Below are 20850 nucleotides of genomic sequence, written 5' to 3' on the forward strand. Positions count from 1 at the left end.
GGTGTCTCAAATGTACCCTGGCCAGGTGTGAAATAAACAACAGTGTCCTGGCTTCGAGCACTCGCAGGCCTGCATTTACAATATGTGCAGGAATGCAACACGATATGAGCGCAGAAGTGCAGGAATTAAAACGCACGATTACGGAGCTCTGTTTCCGCATACTTCTAAGAAACATGAGTGTGATTGAAGCAGTGGTGTCAGAGGAGAAAAGTAGGCAGTGGTTTGTGCCCGCATCAAAAGCTCTGGCGGGCTTTACGCTTCCCAGGTTGAGCCGTTCCTTTTCTGCCAGTGCAGTGAGTCCATCCCACCTTGGATTCTAGCAGCGCTGCATCTGCTTTTCGTTGTTATTCAGTGGCTACAAATGAGTACCATTTATTTAGGTATCATTATTAAAAAGGCTATAACGCTACTGGCACTCACTATGATTCTGTGAAGCGTGTTCCTTGCAGCAGGTGGCTTCTCGACGGAACTTGCCCGATATACGGCTCATGGGGCGTCGTGGCAGCCGGGATGTGTGGCCCACGGAGCTGGCCTTGCCACCTCTGGTACACAGCTGTTAGGGGCATGTGAGACTGTAGCTCATATTACTCTCGCGCCTTGAAACACGTGTGTATAGGCGCGTTATAAATGCCACATCCTATCATATCATGACTCCACCCACCAGTCACACGAGGCTGCACTTGTAATCTGACGGCAGCACCTGCACGTGTCAGACTTTATTATTATTTGGGAGAGTGAACACTTGCAGGCCCTTGTCATTGTCAGTAAATCATTACATGTCACTTCCGGATGTGGGATTGCTTCACCTCTTCACTTGGTGACTCAGAAGGTTCACATTCAGGCCCCATATTAAATGAAGTTGGCAAGCCTGCTCCAGAGTGTAGTGGCAATGCCAGAGTGGTGCATGGGAGGCCCAGGTCATAGCTGGCCTTCTTTGTCTCTATGGCACACAGTGGGAGACCCAGAGTCCCACAAACAAAGAAACAGGTTTTCTTTGCACAATTCGCTCCCCCTCCCATCTCCAGGCTTAGGTGGGCTGGTTAGGGTATTGATCGTGGAATACTGAGACTGAAAAAGTGGGATTATGCGCCAATAACTTTACCTCCCTGTCACCCAAAATATCAATGTGTGTGTTAGAGGGCAGAATTACATGCACTACCCTTTGGGAACACTACACACAATTAAGACTACAGGTGTAAGCACAATCTCACACAGTTGTGTGGTAGCAGGGCTGAGCAGCCAGGCTTATCCCAAAAGGGATGTGAGCAGTACAAGGTGTTAGACAAAGGACTTGCATTCACAGTGGTTCAAACAAACACTTACTCAAGGTTTCTTGGTAAAACAATATTCATTTATTTACACAGTCATCTAGAAAACATTCCACTAGCAATACAATAAGCAGCTCAATATCACACTGTAATACACTACAGTACCAAACCAATACGTTTCTGAACAAGTTAGGCTCCCCTGAAGTGGGAGCAAAATGACACGTCAGTAACTTTCCAAAGGGGTAAAAAGACAAAGGTTATAAGAATCAAAACACAATTTCTTTCATAGGCAGGACAAATAGTTTCACTTCACTACAAGAGGCAGTTCAATTCAAGAGGCCTGGGCCAAAGTCAATGGATCAGTGTCTTGGATAGGATCGCACAGTTCTTGTAGCAAACGGTTAAGTGTTTGCCAATGTTCTTAGAAGTAGTTTTCACGAAAAAGAGTTATATGTCGGAGTAGGTGCGAACAAGATTCCAAAGTTGGGAAAGTTTCACAAACTTTCACCGCGGCAAAAAGGATTTCTCTAGCGCATTTGCACAGTATCTTTTGAATGAAGAAAAGCTGTAACTGAGGCAGTTGTTCCTGGAGATCTTGTTGTTCCTGAGCTTCAGTCGTAGGGAAAAGAGGGACGACGTCGGGAGGTTCCTGCACTGCACAGGGACGGATCCACACGCTTGACAAAATGTCGGTTTAAGGTGTGAGTGCCTTAAAGTCCACAATCTGGTATCCTTCTCACAGGCTATCCGGTTTTCAACAGCACCCTGAAGAAAATTCGACCAGTATGGAGACGGTTTCCAGGTGGCCTGCGAGTTGATTGTTCACACCAGTTCAAGGGAAGAAGTCGTCCTTAAAGGGGCTTCTCTGTCGAGGGAGTTTCAGGCAATTCGGATATGCAGCAGGGCTTCACCGGGCAAACCAACAGTCCAGTAGTTTCAGCAGTCGTCTTCCTTTAGCTCGTCTTCGGTTCTTTCGTTCCAGTGGTCGACTCTGCCTTCTAAGTCCCAGAGACCTGCTTTTAAATAGTTTTCTCCCATGTGGCTGCCCTTGCCGGACAATCAGCCAGCCAATCACGCCAGAGTGCATTCAGGTCTCCTAGGAGACTAAGCACAGGGAGTTTCGGGCACCTCCCTCACATCCTGTCCACCCCAGACACTCAGGCGCCAGGGGGGGGCTTCAGCACTGAAACCCGCCAAAGGCAAACAAACAAAGGGACCAAACCTGGTTTGGCGCGCAGAGACAAACACTAGAAGGACCTTTCCAAAAAGAAATGGCGAAAAAAGTCGATCAGAACCTGTATTTACAGAGTGGGCTCAGACGCCAACTCGAAAAACATGGCTCTGGTGGATTTCATCTACCGGAGCGTTTAAAGGGGTTGCGGTCGGGGAAATCATGGTAATACCACTGCCACCAGCCATTCTGAGGAAAGGGTCACTTTTGAGGGCTACACGAGTGTCCTAGGCATAGGGAACACTAGGTATTCCCTCCAGCACTCTGCTGTAAAGCAGGGAGTGCTGGGTCTAGCAATTTAAAAAGACTAGAAAAGTCAATTTAAAAATACATTCACTGGGAGACAGTCAGTCCCAGAGAAGGTATTTAAACCTTGGGACGTCTGAAAGACATCCCTGTGTCACTGCACTGAAGGTGCTGTGTGACACACAAGAAAAAGATGATGCCTATGGAGTTGTCTAAAACTCCATATCCAAAGAAAATAAACACATAAAATAAACAGAATAAAAACGTTCAGAGTCCCAAAGTTCAGCAAAAGAGCTGGGGGTCTCTAAGGTATAGAGGAATTGGCACATTTTGAGAATTCTCCCTAACACCATGAAAAAGAGAAACATTGGTGCAATTTACTGTCCCATCATCATGTTTCCATCCCATCCCACACTAGTTTCTGTAATGAAGTGCATCTCACATCATATTTGAGGCGCTCCTGCTACAATTCTTGTTTTGTGTAAAGCACACGTAGCACATACCAAGCTCCTTTCAGGGACCTGCAACCTGCGCCCCTGCATTCGGTTTGACTACCACTCCCATGATCCCTCATCATTGACACTTAGTTGGCTATGGCTAATGCGAGTTGTAGTTCAAAACACATGGGGAATCAAAGTTTGCAGACCCCTATGCTACATCAAATACCCACTGGCGTAACAGGGACCCTAAGTGGGGGGACGTTTGAGGGAGGGGGGACTTAAGTGGGCGGGGGGTTAAGGCCCTTGCACTTTAAAAAGAAATCTTTTTTTTAAATACATTTTTTGTAGTCACTGCCTTCATAAATTATTTTTGTTACAGGGTAACAGAAATAATTTCTTTATGAAAGCAGAGTGACTACAAAAAGAAACTATTTCTTTTTGAAGTCCGAGCGCTCCCCCCACCCCATGACATGGCAGCCTCTAGGCTGGAGGCCTCCATATCATGGGGTGGGGGAGCTCTATGACTTAAAAAATAAATTGTTTCTTTTTGAAGTCACTCTGCCTTCATAAAGAAATGATTTCCATTATAGTTCTGTCCCTAACGAAAATAATTTCATTATGAAGTCGGAGAGACTTGAAAGAGATTTTTGTTTTAAGTGATAGGGCCCCCCTCAAACCCATGAGGTGTGTGTGTGTGTGTGTGTTCGTGTAAGGTGAAAGGGTGCATACTTAAATGTATTGATGGCTGACTGTGTGATTGTATGGTGAAAGGGTGCACAAGTAAATGTATGGGTGGCTGAGTGTGAGTGTCGAGTGTATGGTGAAAGCGTGCACACTTAAATGTATAGGTGGCTGTGTGAGTGTATGGCGAAAGGGTGCGCAATTAAATGTATGGGTGGCTGGGTGTGCGTGTCTAGTATATGGTGAAAGGGTGCACACTTACATGTAGGGGTGGCTGCCTGGGTGTGCGTGTATGGTGAAAGGGAGCACACTTAAATCTGTAGGTGGTTGCCTGTGTGAATGTATGGTGAAAGAGTGCACACTTAAATGTTTAGGTGGCTGCCTGTGTGAGTGTATAGTGAAAGGGTGCACAATTAAATGTATGAGTGACTGGGTGTGCGTGTCAAGTATATGGTCAAAGGGTGCACACTTAAATGTATGGGTGGCTGCCTGTGGTAGTGTATAGTGAAATGGTACACAATTAAATGTATGAGTGACTGAGTGTGCATGTCAAGTGTATGGTCAAAGGGGTGCACACTTAAATGTATGGGTGGCTGCCTGGGTGTGCCTGAATGATGGTGTGCACACTTAAATGTATAGGTGTCTGCCTTTGTGAGTGTATGGTGAAAGGGTGCACACTTAAATTAATGGGTGACTGCCTGGGTGTGTGCCTGCATGGTGAAAGGGTGCACACTTAAATGTATGGCTGGCTGCCTGGGTGTGCCTGTATGGTGAAAGGGTGCACACTTAAATGTATGCATGGCTGGGTGTGCATGTGTGTGTGTATGGTGAATGATGTGTGTGCTTGAGATAAGGGGCACAACAAAACATACATTTTACGGGGGTGCTAACGCTTCAAATGTTGGGACAGATGCTAAATTCACAGGCCGTGGGGGAGGGATAAACCTATTTGTGTGGGGGCATCTAACTTCTTTATGCATTCTAATGAGACTGTTCTAGTGCTGCTTCAATGTTACAGGCAGTTAACTTTCTTCTTTAAGTCTTAAAGAACCCACTTATGGACTGCTGTGAGAATAAGCGGTCTCTACCCTTCAGTCACTTCCTTGGCATGCAAGTACTAAACCAACATCAAGATTTCAATTGCCAAATGAATTATGGATTTGAATGCAGGTACTAACAGTGAAATACTTTACGTTAGTAATTTCTGGGCCTTTGTTAACTGCGAAACCCAGGTGCCGTTTAACATTGGTGTCCTGTTCTGTCCAGCAACTGCTCTGCAGGTCAAACAGGTCGAGTCAACATAACCCAAAATTGTGGGGAGGGCTAGGGGGTGAGGGGTGAAGCTCAGTCAGCTCAATGGTGTTGCACCACTACCTGGTTACTTATTGGTAATCTTCATTACCCTAGCCCTATTCTTCCTCGTCCCAGTACTTGTGCATGAGGCACTTTGCCTCTTACACAAGTACTGGGATGAGGTAGAGGGACATGAAGGTAATGCCTGGCTTAGTTACCTGTAGTCTTCGTTACTCCTAGTTCCCCTCTTCCTCATCCCAGTACTTACCTATGAGGCAAGGAGCCTCATACGCAAGCTCTGGTACAAGGAAAAGTGGAGGTCATTCTGGACCTAGAAGCTGATATTGGGGTTTGGGGCCGTGGGTGGGAGTGCAAGTGGATGTGTGGGGGGGGGGAGTGAGACAGTATTGGGTGATAAATGTCAATGATCATCCATGTCCAGGCTAAGCAGGCATGAAATATGGTATTGGTGGCTAGAGAAGCATTTTGGTGCAGCCAGTCTAATCATGTCTTAGTTTGGCTTGACTTTTTTAACTGGGTATTTCTGATAAAGCAGTCCTGCTAAGTGTAATTACCTGGCTAGACTGGCATTTGGGTGCTGCCAGTCTAGCAATTTATTACTGCGGCATTGCATATTTTTCTGGGCATCTGTGATAAAATAACCATGATAAGTGTCATTGCTTCGACTGGCATTTTGTTGCAACCAGTCTGGTATGTCTAAATGTGGCATGGCATGCTTTACTGTAATATGTTATTACGTGTCTAGACTGGTCTGGATTGTGCAGCCAGTTGGACATGTTTTCATTGTTGTATGGCATTTTTAATAGCAACGCACAAACCTCAGAGAGACTAGAGGACATTTTTATATAGACCACTTTTGAACAGCCCTCTTTAAATAACAACACAATATAATTTATTCACAGGGTCACTTGCTTCCCCGAAACCATTCGTGTCTGCCCAGTCGTATGTGTTAGTATCTATTAAATCATAACATACAATTCCAATTTATATAAAAAATATCAGTTTATTTACTTTTTATAATACACATTTCAGTAAAAAAAATATACATGATCTATCATATGTATTATTGGTTTTCTGCAAGATTCTAAAATACTTTTAAGTTTAAGCACAATCGTACTGTACATCCACAATGTTTTTTGGTACCTTAATTCATCAACACTTAGTTTAGTACATAGAATAAGTTCTCATTAAGGATCTGTTGTTAGCTACCATCTCCTAATCAGGAGGCACACGCGAGTCCATACAAATTCTGACTATCCGTGCAACCATCACACATTCCATCGATCATACAACATTCACAACACACCCTTTAATAGCAAAGCATTATATTAATTAAAGCATTAATGTTCATGTGCACTGTTGGTATTGGATTTTTAATTGGTGTTACCCTGCAAAACAATTGCAAACGCTCTGGCCTTTTAGCCAATTTTTCTCAGAAAGTGTGTTGTATAATGCATTAAAACACGTATTTATATCTTTCTCAGAGTGCAGTGTGCTTCATACCGCTGCAGCAGCACATTTGTGCGTATTGCGCTACTGTGGAACCTAGGCCGGCCCAGTGTGTGGCGCGACCCATGATTTGTTGCTGCGTACGGGAGGCCCCCTGAGCATGGCTCGCAGGGTGAAACTGCACTGGTCACCTGGCTACCCTCTAATCTCAGGCCCAGGTCTCCCCCCTGCCAGCTGCACAGCTGCACTGCCTCCCTGGCAACCCCTCCACTTGGGGGCTGTTTCTGTATCCCTACAGTCCAATTTTTGTGTTGCCTAGCGCACACCTAAGTTAAAGATTTTTGTAAAATTTATGGAAAATTAGCGGGGTCCCGGGGAGAATAACAACCTTGACACTGGGTTGTTTTAACCTATGTAAAAGCAACAGATTGTCCACAAATTTGTGGAACTCTCCCGTCCCCTGCACACCCTTACAACTGTAAAAACAATCAAAGTTTTTATACAATGTTAACAGTAAGTTTCATTAAGAAAAGAAGAGGTTTGTGGAAGAAAACAATTTTAGACACTGCTAATATAAAAATGATGGTGATCATCAATTTAATTTGGCTCCAAATCATAAGTTACGGGTGTACTTTTCAATGCATTCGATATTAGATCTTTATGTTATTGTATTTTTGAACATGATAACATAAACATACTTATTTTGAAGTCACATTCAATTCAGACACAATATAATTTGTGGGCATACAATGTGTTTATCACACTTTCTACAGAATTGCCTTTTGACATGTAATGTTCATAGGAAGTAGTGACAAATATTTTTTCGACGCGTTTCGGGGTTGATGGTGTCCCCTTCTTCAAGATTTGTTAGCCCTCTTCATTCCATTTGTCTTTGATTCGCCTATTGCAAAGATTCTAGGTGAACAGTGAATGTTGCTAGTGCAAAGATTCTCGGTGAACAGTGAATGGAGCTAGTGCAAAGATTCTAGGTGAACGGTGAATGTTGCTAGTGCAAAGATTCTCGGTGAACAGTGAATGGAGCTAGTGCAAAGATTCTAGGTGAACGGTGAATGTAGCTAGAGCAAAGATTCTAGGTGAACGGTGAACGTAGCTAGAACAAACATTCTAGGTGAATAGTGAATGTAGCTAGATCAAAGATTCTAGGTGAACGGAGCTATTGCAAAGATTCCAGGTGAACAGTGAATGTTGCTAGTGCAAAGATTCTCGGTGAACAGTGAATGGAGCTAGTGCAAAGATTCTAGGTGAACGGTGAATGTTGCTAGTGCAAAGATTCTCGGTGAACAGTGAATGGAGCTAGTGCAAAGATTCTAGGTGAACGGTGAATGTAGCTAGAGCAAAGATTCTAGGTGAGCGGTGAACGTAGCTAGAACAAACATTCTAGGTGAATAGTGAATGTAGCTAGATCAAAGATTCTAGGTGAACGGAGCTATTGCAAAGATTCCAGGTGAACAGTGAATGTTGCTAGTGCAAAGATTCTCGGTGAACAGTGAATGGAGCTAGTGCAAAGATGCTAGGTGAACGGTGAATGTAGCTAGAGCAAAGATTCTAGGTGAATAGTGAGCTAGTGCAAAGATTCTAGGTGAACGGTGAACATAGCTAGAACAAACATTCTAGGTGAATAGTGAATGTAGCTAGATCAAAGATTCTAGGTGAACGGAGCTATTGCAAAGATTCTAGGTGAACAGTGAATGTTGCTAGTGCAAAGATTCTCGGTGAACAGTGAATGGAGCTAGTGCAAAGATTTTAGGTGAACGGTGAATGTAGCTAGAGCAAAGATTGTAGGTGAATAGTGAGCTAGTGCAAAGATTCTAGGTGAACGGCGAACGTAGCTAGAATAAACATTCTAGGTGAATAGCGAATGTAGCTAGATCAAAGATTCTAGGTGAACGGAGCTATTGCAAATATTCGGGGTGAACAGTGAATGTTGCTAGTGCAAAAATTCTCGGTGAACAGTGAATGGAGCTAGTGCAAAGATTCTAGGTGAACTGTGAATGTAGCTAGAGCAAAGATTCTAGGTGAACAGTGAGCTAGTGCAAAGATTGTAGGTGAACGGTGAATGTAGCTAGAACAAACATTCTAGGTGAATAGTGAATGTAGCTAGATCAAAGATTCTAGGTGAACGGAGCTATTGCAAAGATTCTAGGTGAACAGTGAATGTTGCTAGTGCAAAGATTCTCGGTGAACAGTGAATGTAGCTAGTGCAAAGATTCTTGGTGAACAGTGAGCTAATGCAAATATTCTAGGTGAACGGTGAATTTAGCTAGAGCAAAGATTCTAGATGAAAGGTGAACGTAGCTATTGCAAAGATTCTATGTGAACAGTGAATGTAGCCAGAGCAAAGATTCTAGGTGAACGGAGCCAGTGCGAAGATTCTAGGTCAACAGTGAATGTAGCTAGTGCAAAGATTCTAGATGAACATTGAATGTAGCTAGTGCAAAGATTCTAGGTGAAGATTGAATGTAGCTAGAGCAAAGATTTGTGAACAGTGAGCTAGTGCAAAGATTATAGGTGACTGTTGAATGTAGCTAGTGCATAGATTCTAGGTGAACGGTGAATGGAGCTAGAGCAAAGATTCTAGGTCAACAGTGAATGTAGCTAGTGCAAAAATTCTAGGTGAACATTGAATGTAGCTAGAGCAAAGATTCTAGGTGAACAGTGATCTAGTGCAAAGATTCTAGGCAAATGTTGAATGTAGCTAGTGTAAAGATTGTAGGTGAACAGTGAATTGAGCTAGAGCAAAGATTCTAGGTGAAAAGTGAGCTAGTGCAAAGGTTCTAGATGAGCGGTGAACATAGCTAGTGCAAAGATTCCAGGTGAATGTTGAATGCAGCTAGTGCAAAGATTCTAGGTGGACAGTGAATGGAGCTAGTGCAAAGATTCTAGGTGAACAGTGAATGTAGCTAGAGCAAAGATTCTAGGTGAACGGTGAATGTAGCAAGTGAAAAGATTCTGGGTGAACATTGAATGTAGCTAGAGCAAAGATTCTAGGTGAACAGTGAGCTAGTGCAAAGATTCTAACCAAAAGTTGAATGTAGCTAGTGCAAAGATTCTAGGCAATTGTTGAATGTAGCTAGTGGAAAGATTCTAGGTGAACGGTGAATGGAGCTAGAGCAAACATTCTCGGTGAACAGTGAGCTAGTGCAAAGGTTCTAGATAAATGGTGAATGTAGCTAGTGCAAAGATTCTAGGTGAACTTTGAATGCAGCTAGTGCAAAGATTCTAGGTGAACAGTGAATGGAGCTAGTGCAAAGATTCTAAGTGAACAGTGAATGTAGCTAGAGCAAATATTCTAGGTGAACGGTGAATGTAGCAAGTGCAAAGATTCTAGGCGAACGGCGAATGTAGCTAGTGCAACGATTCTCGGTGAACAGGGAACATAGCTAGGGCACAGATTCTAGGTGAACAGTAAATGTAGCTAGTACAAAGATTTCAGGTGAACATAGCTAGAGCAAAGATTCTAGGTGAACTGTGAACATAGCTAGTGCAAAGATTGTAGGTGAATGGTGAATGTAGCTAGAGCAAAGATTCTAAGTGAACAGTGAACGTAGCTATAGCAAAGATTCTAGGTGTATGTAGTTAGTGCAGAGATTCTAGGTGAACGGTGAATGTAACTAGTGCAAAGATTCTAGGTGAATGATGAATGCAGCTAGTGCAGAGATTCTAGGTGAACAGTGAATGTAGCAAGTGCAAAGATTCTAGGTGAACAGTGAATGTAGCTAGAGCAAAGAATCTAGGTGAACGGTGAATGTAGCTAGTGCAAAGATTCTAGGTGAACATAGCTAGTGCAAAGATGTTAGGTGAACGGAGAATGTAGCTAGTGTAAAGATTTTAGGTGAACGTAGCTAGTGAAAAGATTCTAGGTGAACGGTGAACATAGCTAGAGCAAAGATACAAGGTGAACGTAGCTAGTGCAAAGATTCTAGGTGGGCGGTGAACATAGCTAGTGCAAAGATTCTAGGGTAGCCAGATCAAAGATTCTAGGTGAACGGTGAACGTAGCTAGTGCAAAGATTCTAGGTGAAGGTGAACGTAGCTAGAGCAAAGATTCTAGGTGAACGTAGCTAGAGAAAAGATTCTAGGTGAACGCAGCTAATGCAAAGATTCTAGGTGAAAGGTAAACGTAGCTAGAACAAAGATTCTAGGTGACTGGTGAATGTGGCTAGTGCTAGGTGAACAGTGAACGTAGCTAGCGCAAAGATTCTGGGTGAAGGGTGAACGTAGCTAGAGCAAATATTCTAGGTGAATAGTGAATATAGCTAGTGTAAAGATTTTAGGTGAACATAGCTAGTGCAAAGATTCTAGGGTAGCTAGAGCAAAGATTCTAGGTGAATGGTGAATGTAGCTAGTGCAAAGTTTCTAGGTGAAGGGCGAACGTAGCTAAAGCAAAGATTCTAGGTGAATGGTGAACGTAGCTAGTGCAAAGCTTCTAGGTCAACACAGCTAGTGCAAAGATTCTAGGTGAACAGTGAACGTATCTAGAGCAAAGATTCTAGGTGAATGGTGAATGTAGCTAGTGCTAGGTGAACAGTGAATGAGGCTAGTGAAAGGATTCTAGGCGAACAGTGAATGTAGCTAGTGCAAAGATTCTAGGTGAACTGTGAATGTAGCTAATGCAAAGATTTTAGGTGAACGTAGCTAGCGCAAAGATTCTAGGTCAACAGTGAATGTAGCTAGTGCAAAGATTCTAGGTGAAGATTGAATGTAGCTAGAGCAAAGATTTGTGAACAGTGAGCTAGTGCAAAGATTATGGGTGACTGTTGAATGTAGCTAGTGCATAGATTCTAGGTGAACGGTGAATGGAGCTAGAGCAAAGATTCTAGGTCAACACTGAATGTAGATAGTGCAAAGATTCTAGGTGAACATTGAATGTAGCTAGAGCAAAGATTCTAGGTGAACAGTGATCTAGTGCAAAGATTCTAGGCAAATGTTGAATGTAGCTAGTGTAAAGATTGTAGGTGAACAGTGAATTGAGCTAGAGCAAAGATTCTAGGTGAAAAGTGAGCTAGTGCAAAGGTTCTAGATGAGCGGTAAACGTAGCTAGTGCAAAGATTCCAGGTGAATGTTGAATGCAGCTAGTGCAAAGATTCTAGGTGGACAGTGAATGGAGCTAGTGCAAAGATTCTAGGTGAACAGTGAATGTAGCTAGAGCAAAGATTCTAGGTGAACGGTGAATGTAGCAAGTGAAAAGATTCTGGGTGAACATTGAATGTAGCTAGAGCAAAGATTCTAGGTGAATAGTGAGCTAGTGCAAAGATTCTAACCAAAAGTTGAATGTAGCTAGTGCAAAGATTCTAGGCAATTGTTGAATGTAGCTAGTGGAAGGATTCTAGGTGAACGGTGAATGGAGCTAGAGCAAACATTCTAGGTGAACAGTGAGCTAGTGCAAAGGTTCTAGATAAATGGTGAATGTAGCTAGTGCAAAGATTCTAGGTGAACTTTGAATGCAGCTAGTGCAAAGATTCTAGGTGAACAGTGAATGGAGCTAGTGCAAAGATTCTAAGTGAACAGTGAATGTAGCTAGAGCAAATATTCTAGGTGAACGGTGAATGTAGCAAGTGCAAAGATTCTAGGCGAACGGCGAATGTAGCTTGTGCAACGATTCTCGGTGAACAGCAAACATAGCTAGGGCAAAGATTCTAGGTAAACAGTAAATGTAGCTAGTACAAAGATTTCAGGTGAACATAGCTAGAGCAAAGATTCTAGGTGAACTGTGAACATAGCTAGTGCAAAGATTGTAGGTGAATGGTGAATGTAGCTAGAGCAAAGATTCTAAGTGAACAGTGAACGTAGCTATAGCAAAGATTCTAGGTGTATGTAGTTAGTGCAGAGATTCTAGGTGAACGGTGAATGTAACTAGTGCAAAGATTCTAGGTGAATGATGAATGCAGCTAGTGCAGAGATTCTAGCTGAACAGTGAATGTAGCAAGTGCAAAGATTCTAGGTGAACAGTGAATGTAGCTAGAGCAAAGATTCTAGGTGAACGGTGAATGTAGCTAGTGCAAAGATTCTAGGTGAACAGTGAACATAGCTAGTGCAAAGATGTTAGGTGAACGGTGAATGTAGCTAGTGTAAAGATTTTTGGTGAACGTAGCTAGTGAAAAGATTCTAGGTGAACGGTGAACATAGCTAGAGCAAAGATACAAGGTGAACGTAGCTAGTGCAAAGATTCTAGGTGGGCGGTGAACATAGCTAGTGCAAAGATTCTAGGGTAGCCAGATCAAAGATTCTAGGTGAACGGTGAACGTAGCTAGTGCAAAGATTCTAGGTGAAGGTGAACGTAGCTAGAGCAAAGATTCTAGGTGAACGTTGCTAGAGCAAAGATTCTAGGTGAACAGTGAACATAGCTAGTGCAAAGATGTTAGGTGAAAGGTGAATGTAGCTAGTGTAAAGATGTTAGGTGAACGTAGCTAGTGAAAAGATTCTAGGTGAACGGTGAACATAGCTAGAGCAAAGATACAAGGTGAACGTAGCTAGTGCAAAGATTCTATGTGGGCGGTGAACATAGCTAGTGCAAAGATTCTAGGGTAGCCAGATCAAAGATTCTAGGTGAACGGTGAACGTAGCTAGTGCAAAGATTCTAGGTGAACGCAGCTAATGCAAAGATTCTAGGTGAAAGGTAAACATAGCTAGAACAAAGATTCTAGGTGAAGGGTGAATGTAGCTAGAGCAAATATTCTAGGTGAATAGTGAATATAGCTAGTGTAAAGATTTTAGGTGAACATAGCTAGTGCAAAGATTCTAGGGTAGCTAGAGCAAAGATTCTAGGTGAATGGTGAATGTAGCTAGTGCAAAGTTTCTAGGTGAAGGGCGAACGTAGCTAAAGCAAAGATTCTAGGTGAATGGTGAACGTAGCTAGTGCAAAGATTCTAGGTCAACGCAGCTAGTGCAAAGATTCTAGGTGAACAGTGAACGTATCTAGAGCAAAGATTCTAGGTGAATGGTGAATGTAGCTAGTGCTAGGTGAACAGTGAATGTAGCTAGTGCAAAGATTCTAGGTGAACTGTGAATGTAGCTAATGCAAAGATTTTAGGTGAACGTAGCTAGCGCAAAGATTCTAGGTGAACAGTGAATGTAGCTAGTGCAAAGTTTCTAGGTGAACTGCGAATGTAGCTAGTGCAAAGATTTTAGGTGAACGTAGCTAGCGCAAAGATTCTAGGTGAAGAGTGAATGGAGCTAGAGTAAAGATTCTAGGTGAACCGTGAATGTAGCTAGTGCAAAGATTTTAGGTGAACGTAGCTAGCGCAAAGATTCTAGGTGAAGAGTGAATGGAGCTAGAGCAAAGATTCTAGGTGAACGGAGCTAGAGCAAAGATTCTAGGTGAGCGGAGCTAGAGCAAAGATTGTAGGTGAATGGTGAATGTAGCTAGTGCAAAGATTCTAGGTGAACAGTGAACATAGCTAGTGCAAAGATGTTAGGTGATCGGTGAATGTAGCTAGTGTAAAGATTTTAGGTGAACGTAGCTAGTGAAAAGATTCTAGGTGAATGGTGAACATAGCTAGAGCAAAGATACAAGGTGAACAGTGAGCTAGTGCAAAGATTCTAGGTGAACGTAGCTAGTGCAAAGATTCTAGGTGGGTGGTGAACATAGCTAGTGCAAAGATTCTAGGGTAGCCAGATCAAAGATTCTAGGTGAACGGTGAACGTAGTTAGTGCAAAGATTCTAGGTGAAGGGGGAAGGTAGCTAGAGCAAAGATTCTAGGTGAATGTAGCTAGAGAAAAGATTCTAGGTGAACGAAGCTAATGCAAAGATTCTAGGTGAAAGGTAAATGTAGCTAGAGCAAAGATTCTAGGTGAATGGTGAATGTAGCTAGTGCTAGGTGAACAGTGAACGTAGCTAGTGCAAAGATTCTATGTGAAGGGTGAACGTAGCTAGAGCATATATTCTAGGTGAATGGTGAATATAGCTAGTGTAAAGATTTCAGGTGAAAGTAGCTAGTGAAAAGATTCTAGGTGAATGGTGAATGTAGCTAGAGCAAAGATACAAGGTGAACAGTGAACATAGCTAGTGCAAAGATTCTAGGATAGCTAGAGCAAAGATTCTAGGTGAACAGTGAACGTAGCTAGTGCAAAGATTCTAGGTGAAGGGTGAACGTAGCCAGAGCAAAGATTCTAGGTGAACGGTGAATGTAGCTAGTGTAAAGATTTTAGGTGAACATAGCTAGTGCAAAGATTCTAGGTCAATGCAGCTAGTGCAAAGATTCTAGGTGAACAGTGAACGTATCTAGAGCCAAGATTCTAGGTGAATGGTGAATGTAGCTAGTGCTAGGTGAACAGTGAACGTAGCTAGTGAAAAGATTCTAGGCGAACGGTGAATGTAGCTATTGCAAAGATTGTAGGTGAACTGTGAATGTAGCTAGTGCAAAGATTTTAGGTGAACGTAGCTAGCGCAAAGATTCTAGGTGAACAGTGAATGTAGCTAGTGCAAAGATTCTAGGTGAACCGTGAATGTAGCTAGTGCAAAGATTTTAGGTGAACGTAGCTAGCGCAAAGATGTTAAGTGAACGGTGAATGTAGCTAGTGTAAAGATTTTAGGTGAACGTAGCTAGTGAAAAGATTCTAGGTGAACGGTGAACATAGCTAGAGCAATGATACAAGGTGAACAGTTAGCTAGTGCAAAGTTTCTAGGTGAACGTAGCTAGTGCAAAGATTCTAGGTGGGCGGTGAACATAGCTAGTGCAAAGATTCTAGGGTAGCCAGATCAAAGATTCGAGGTGAACGGTGAACGTATCTAGAGCAAAGATTCTAGGTGAATGGTGAATGTAGCTAGTGCTAGGTGAACAGTGAACGTAGCTAGTGAAAAGATTCTAGGCGAACAGTGAATGTAGCTAGTGCAAAGATTCTAGGTGAACTGTGAATGTAGCTAGTGCAAAGATTTTAGGTGAACGTAGCTAGCGCAAAGATTCTATGTGAAGAGTGAATGGAGCTAGAGCAAAGATTCTAGGTGAACTGTGAATGTAGCTAGTGCAAAGATTTTAGGTGAACGTAGCTAGCGCAAAGATTCTAGGCAAACAGTGAATGTAGCTAGTGCAAAGATTCTAGGTGAACCGTGAATGTAGCTAGTGCAAAGATTTTAGGTGAACGTAGCTAGCGCAAAGATTCTAGGTGAACAGTGAATGTAGCTAGAGCAAAGATTCTAGGTGAACAGTGAGCTAATGCAAATATTCTAGGTGAACGGTGAATGTAGCTAGAGCACCTGGGGGGCACTCATTAAGTCACAGCCAATGCTTTTTAAACCTTTTGCACTCCATGCTTATCGAACTTTAGCCGCCGGAGGCATGGCCGCAGAGCCGCACACACCTGCCATCATACACCACTCAAAAACACCTCTCCCTTAAAAATGCAGCTTCTTGCATCATGACTATCCCACTCTCGCATGCCCCCTCTAGGCTGCCCCTCACGAGCCATACGTATGCCGGCCCGACATAGGTGGCGAGCAGGGACTTGGCTTCCCCTTCATATATTCGTACTGGCCGCTATGCACACACGCATACTAGCAACTCTCCAATGTTCCCATACCTGGTCTTCCGCGAGCGCGTTCAACCTACAGCGCGTTGTGACCATAGCAACGGTGGAAGGCGCTATGCAAATGATACAAATCAATATAATGGAATTCGCCTTCAGTAGGAGCAGTGGGGGCAGGATTGGTATTAGAGAAGGAGAAGGCAGTATATGGTAGAGGGCCAAGACAGAGCCGGAGACTAAGCGCAGCGTGTGGTATTTCACCCTAGGCAGTGGAAGGCTCCTACTCCGCTTGTTTGGGAGTGAGGGAATCATTTGGCCGAGGCAGAGAGGGGTGCAGCTTATCAGTGAGGGGCGGGTGCTGCTGCTCTGAGACGGGTGCAGGGAGCTGGGAGCGCCAGGTTTGGCGCGCAGCCCCAGGCTGACTCAGCCTCTCAGAAGGAGATTTAAATTCCCGAGGCCTGCCGGGACCTGCAGCGCCAGCTCACCTTTCTAGGATCCCCGGGCCGGGCCGGGCCGGGGAGGGAGAGGCGTGTGCAGGTTGTCTTGGCCGCCGTGTGTTGTGCGTCGGGCAGGGCCGGCACCTTCCAACTGCCAGAAAGGCTTGAATAGCGCACTGGATGGACCGAACCGGCTCTAGGCGCTGCTGTCTAAGCTGTGACCCGCGGCCCCGGCAGCGGAAGTTACCCCCGGTCGTTACCCGAAGCCCCTGCGGGTAGCACAGATTTGGGGCACGTGCAGGCACCTGCTGCCCGGTCCAGGAGCCACTTCTGGGAGCATCAAGTGTTCGGAAGAATAAGGTTCGGATTTCCTTTCACTCCCTCTAAATGTGCTTAGTCTCTAGGTTTCCTGGGCTCTCTGCAGGTGCTGTGGAAAACAGTGCGGTCTTCATCTTTCCTTAAAACGAATGCCCTGAATTCTTCCAGAGAAACTGCAGAACTGTTGCAAAGTGGGACATATTGGAAAGGCAGGCGAGTGTTAGTGGAAAGTCTACGAGCTTTTAGTGTTGCAATGCACAGAGCACAGATGTTTTTTTTAAAAAAAAGTGTACCATGTTTAAAAGTTCTACAGTGTTGAAAATGAAAAGTGCTTTCACGTTGAAAATTATACGACATTCATGTATTAAAGAAAAGTGCAGCAGTGCTGAAAAGGAAAGTGCTTCGGCGGGGCCGGCTGGAGATTAACAAGGACCCATTTCTGCCTGCCCCTCCCCCTCCTCTCCCCTCCCTATCCAGCTGGGTAACCCTGTCAGTGAAGTTTAAGGTTGCTGGGAAATGGAACATGCTTTTTTGGGTCAGCTTGAGTAGTGCAGTCTCGGCAGTGCAGTTTGTTATCCCGGGCTCACAGTTCATGTAGGAATGGGCATGTTGTCTGTGGACCGCAGGCACGGGACATCCGTTGGGCGGAACAGCGATTTGGTGCAGAGAATGTGTTTCCTAAGGCTAATTGCAGTACGTTATATCCCTGCCTTCATAATGCAGTTTCCGTAACACGAGCCACATCTTAAACTTAATTAATCTTCAAGCTTATTCACCGCCCTGCACTAAACAGCTGCTGCACGAAGGAGGGCGAACCATGTCTGTAATAATCGAACATCTTTCAGAGAGGCCTGTCCTTACCGATCCGAAAAACAATGAAAATGACTCGGTCCTTCGTTTACGAAGGCTAGTGCTTTCTTGGAGATGAAGCCTTCTTTGTCGGTATGACGGACACCCCGCCCCCACAAAGTCTGGAGTAGGCCCGGACCTCGGGTCACCCGAATTTCAGAGGAAAGTTCGTCCGAAGTTCGACTTCATTGGCTGAAAGGTGGGCACGTGGCAGTAGACCCTCCAGTCACAAGCAGCTCTAAGAGGGGCTGGAGGGCGTTGCTTAAGGCAAGGTTGGGAAATGGGGCGAAGGGGGCACTACACTGGAGTGGAGTTGGAGTAGGAAGAAGAGTAGGTATTGCATACTCAAAGGGTGAGGCATTCAGTGATTTGAGGTGGGTGAACACACAAGTGCCCTCTAGTGTGAGTTTAAGGAGGGGAATCCATGAGAGGGCGCGCTGCTTGGACGGCTGTGAATCCTGATTTCCTGAGGGCGGCTTGCGGAAGAGTCGTATTCGTCTGATTTCAGTGGGAGGGGGCAGCAGAGATTTCATAAAGCAGAGGGCACACCAGTCAGTGTCAATCTCTGGAGGTGACTGGATGGGACACGTGCCATCGGGTGGCACCTGGCAGTGGGAGCAGGATATCCCTCAGGGCTGCTGGTGGGAGAGTCATGCTTGTGTGATATTTGTCAAAGGAAGTAGCAGGCATGCAGGGAGGCGGGTGACATCAGCGTCCGGCTCTTGAAGAGCGTGGATGAGTCATGTGCCATCAGGAGACAGCTGAAAGGAGGAGCAGAAGCGATAGGGAATCCCGAGTCCTGCTCATATGCTTTTGGTGTGAGAAAGCAGCAGATATTTGGGAAAGCAGGAGGATACTCCAGTCAGCGTCCGGCTCTCGAAGTGAGTTGACAAGATAAGTACCATGGGGTGGCATCTGGGAGGAGCAGCAGGGCATCTCTGAGGGCTACTTGTGGGAGGTGTGAGGGGTCAGAAATGTGCGGCAGACAGCTTGGTGAAGGGTTTTTATTAACTTTAAAAGGTTTGATAAACGTCCACTATCCCTACCCTGACGAGGATTTCCTCTGACTATCGAAATAAACTAACAGAAACACTCTAACACAAGGAATCTGTCCCTCACACTTATACATTCATCAAACATGTAGCAGGAATAACCGGCAATTCAACTGTAACAGAAATAACAGTGAAGTCCAACACAGACCAATAACTGGATATCCTTGTCCCTGGGTCGCACCCCTTACCCAGACTCAAAGCAGGATTCTCTCTCAAATGGTCTAATTAACCAGTTCCTTTTTGTAGCCAAGTTTGAATTTCTAAGTTCTCTTGCTTCAAAAGTCTTCCACTTGGACTTTAACCAATTAGACGGTAAGTCTTTGTATTTCCACTTCTAGTAAAAAGCTGAAAGCAACTTCTTCTAAAAACAAAAGTTTAACATAACTTCTTCTTATTGAGAAATTAAACACTTTTTTTCATAAACCCTCTATATCAGTAACAAAGTTTGTCAGGGTGGTACCACAACAATTCAGAAAGCATTTTAGTGACTTTGCAACTTCTTCCTCTGGAGAACACTTGTACCACAATATTGTACTTCAGTGATTTCGTTATGGTCCACTAACCTTCCAGGACTACCACTAAAAAGGTCTTGCTCTGTGGTGATGTCAACTTCAAACTTTTAATAAAGTCTTTAACTTTCAGCCACATCAATAATCACAACTTCTTTTAGGAAACAAGTTACACATTGATACTGTTTGCTCCACTCTTGGTTTTACCACAGGCACTGCAGGTTTGGCTCCTCTCCTCCTGAATACTCTGTATCAGGAGGGCCCCTCTCCTACCACTTATGTTTTTTCACTTTCCCATCAACAAACTGCTGATAATGTTTTCTTCATACATTCGTTTTTCTTTGGCTCAGGCAATGTTTGTTGTTATTTTGCTTAACTTTTGTATCTTTCTTATTCTGGCAGCAACAGTTATAACTCTTCTGCAACAATGTTCTCTTGTCATTCAACCAACACACTTTATAAGTGCTCTAAGGTATTGCCCCCTCTTTACTTTGGCAATTATGGTTTTGGTCAATTTGATCCAGTATTGTCCTTTCTTTATTTAGGCATTGTGAGCGGCTTTCATAACAATGTTTGTCATTGTTTCCTTCTTGCCTTTTTATACAGTTCTTATCTCCCCAATACAATTTGTTTCTATCAGTTCAGTATTCAAAATACTTTGTATTATTCGGGGGCGCTGTTGCGCACAATCAAGATGGCCGCCTGATTCCGGAGCTCCCGCTCCACCGCAAGATCCGTATCAAACACATCCGTTTGGAGGCTGTTTTAAGAGCTGCGAGACGGCTCCACCAACATACCATATGGCCGGGCAAACCGTCTGAAAATCCTGGGAAAAAACGGCTTAAATCCTTCAAGTTACAGCCGTGTGAAGTTTGACCGCCGCCTAGCGCTGTGGTGATTCGGCGGCTGGAACCACGCGTATTCACCCGGGCGCCGGGGCTGTGGAGGTGCCGTGGGCCGCAGGTGGGAGGAGCCTCGCACGGCGACCTCGCGCCCGATCGGGGCCTGGCTAAGACCAGTGGAGGCGGCGAGTAGTAGTGGATCCCTCCCTCTGTTCGGGCTTGTGGTGCCGTTCTGAGAGCTGCTGTGGGCAGCAGAAGATAAAAACTGAGCAGCGCGGAATCCTTCCTCCTTGTGGCGACACTGGAGCGGGATCAAGGACGAGGCCTGATCCGGTCGCGCGCGCTCTGATGTAACGGGAGCGGGCGGGTTTGAGCTTCGGTTGCGGGCCTGGCATTGCGAGTCTCCATCTCCTGATTGAACTGAGAGATGTGGGGGGCTGCCCCAAAGCCTTCTACTCCTAGATCCCGGAATACGTGGCGGTAAGACACGTGCGCGACGGGGAAATAATACTATAACAAGCTGTATACGTGGCAGAGCACAGACCATCCGAAGTGAGGCGAAGCACGGAGACATTTAAACCTCCACTCTTGCCTGTACGAGTTGAGCTCTGGGGGGATTGCTTTCATACCAACGCTCCTGGAGATCGACAGACACTGCTCTTCGCCAAGATGGGGGAACCGCACAAGTCGGGCAAGTCATCCAAGACCCCTGGAAGCAGAAAGAAGGGCCCA

At 44.6% G+C, this 20850-nt stretch overlaps 1 protein-coding gene across 8 annotated transcripts in view; it reads left to right on the forward strand.

Annotated features, from left to right (window-relative positions):
* TACC2 (transforming acidic coiled-coil containing protein 2) overlaps positions 1 to 20850 on the forward strand; it is a 984629-nt gene that overhangs the window by 606164 nt on the left and 357615 nt on the right. Inside the window, exon 1 of one of the 8 annotated variants that reach the window (XM_069611977.1) lies at positions 16629 to 16908. The exons of the other annotated variants lie outside the window; for them this stretch is intronic. The gene's annotated coding sequence lies outside the window, so the exon portion shown is untranslated. Of the gene's footprint in view, positions 1 to 16628; positions 16909 to 20850 lie in introns of those variants that run through there. 8 annotated transcript variants of the gene reach the window in all.

Source organism: Ambystoma mexicanum, chromosome 8, assembly GCF_040938575.1.
Source record: "Ambystoma mexicanum isolate Mex_15411 chromosome 8, UKY_AmexF1_1, whole genome shotgun sequence".
Classification (NCBI taxonomy): domain Eukaryota; kingdom Metazoa; phylum Chordata; class Amphibia; order Caudata; family Ambystomatidae; genus Ambystoma; species Ambystoma mexicanum.